This window comes from Nannochloropsis gaditana, assembly GCF_000240725.1.
Source record: "Nannochloropsis gaditana CCMP526 unplaced genomic scaffold scaffold046, whole genome shotgun sequence".
Classification (NCBI taxonomy): domain Eukaryota; class Eustigmatophyceae; order Eustigmatales; family Monodopsidaceae; genus Microchloropsis; species Microchloropsis gaditana.
The window spans coordinates 25,791-27,412 of record NW_005803907.1 but is presented as its reverse complement, the minus strand read 5'-3'; positions in this window follow the sequence as shown (position 1 = coordinate 27,412).

Here is a 1,622-nt window from a genome sequence, read left to right as displayed (position 1 = left end):
GCCAGCAACCGCCGTGAAGACAGTAGTACTACTGAGTGGCCGGGGCAACCCAGCCATCCAGGCTTATTGGAGGCCCTGGCTCTAGATTCTGAAGGCAGCGGCTCCGTCTCAAGACAGGGACATGTGTCGCAAGGAGGGTGGTGGTTTCGAGCCGAGAGTTTGCAAGAAAAGCTGGTGTGGATGGCCAAGATCCGGGAAAGCATCTCACTCGCCGCCTGGTGGTCGGGCCTGCGCTTTGGCCCCTCTTTGGGCGAGGGAGGCTTCAGCCAAGTATTGGAAATGCAGGACACGCGCACGGGCGAGAGGCTGGCGGTGAAAGTGATGCAGGCGCGCCGGCGCATGGAGCGGGACCAGGCGCTGGCTGAAACAGACATCTTGGCCCTGGTGGGTCGTCGGGTCCGGCACCCACATCTGATGGCCCCGCGGCGCGTTTATGTGGAGGGCGATCGCGTCTGGATCATGTTCCCTTTGTGCACGGGCGGGGATTTGTTCCAGCGCCTGCTTAGAAAGGGGCGCGGGCCGGAGGGGGAGGCGGCTAGCATCATGCTGCGCCTCCTCTCTGCGGTTCAGGCCCTGCACCAACACGGAATTCTGCACCTGGACATCAAGCCCGAGAACGTTCTATTCGCGAGGGAGGACGATCCGTCGGAGATCTTGCTCACGGACTTCGGACTGTCGCGGAGGATCCACCGGGCGGAGCGTCAAGGAGCAAGGGACCAGCAGCCCGCAGGAGCAAGCAGGGTTGGCTCGAACGCAAGTGACTCTAGTGACGATTCGGAGGAGGAGGATGAGAGCGCCGTCCTCGGTCAGGATCGCGACTACTTCTCGCGCCTGCGGTACAACATGGCCTTCGACGAACGCGTGAACGGCACCGTCGGCTATATGGCGCCCGAGGTGGTGCTGCACAAGCGCTACACTCCTGCGGCCGATGTCTGGGGTCTCGGAGTGGTTTTGCATATACTACTGGTCGGTTACGCACCTTTTCAGGATGCGCGGCAGGTGCGGGGTAGTACAGAGAGGCTTCACAGCAGTCATCAAGACGCGCTGGAACGCTCGGTGCGGGGGGAGTTTGTCATGGACGAACTGGACTGGGCCCGCGTATCGCCAGCAGCGACAGATCTGACGCGGCGGATGTTGACACTAGATGAATCAAGGCGCATCAGTGTAGCAGAGGCCTTGAGACATGCATGGTTGCAGGAAGCTCTGGGTGGCATAGAGAAGGTAGCAGTCAGGGAAACGAGATGGGACACTGTCTCGTCTTTGGCGTGCGCGATCATGCAAAAGCCCTCCACGCCATCAGACCCTCAGCGCAAGCATGCCCGCTCTTTAGATCGCACCTCTCAGCAGTCCTCCTCGTCTTTTCGTGCTATGTTCAACGAGGTCATCACTCGCGGGTCTTCCTTCTTGTCTTCCATCACAAGTACCAAAACGTCCCCTCCCACTTCGTCCTCATCTTCCTCATCCTCGTCCTCCTCATCGTAGCATTTGTTGACTCCGTAGCCGAGGGCTGAATCTGAGTTTGAACTTAGATCTTGCAAAAGATAGAAGGCGTAAGAAATGCAAGTGGCAGAACGCAAAGCGCTGTCCAACCTCCCCTCTGTAACGATTTGATGCGCGGCGAG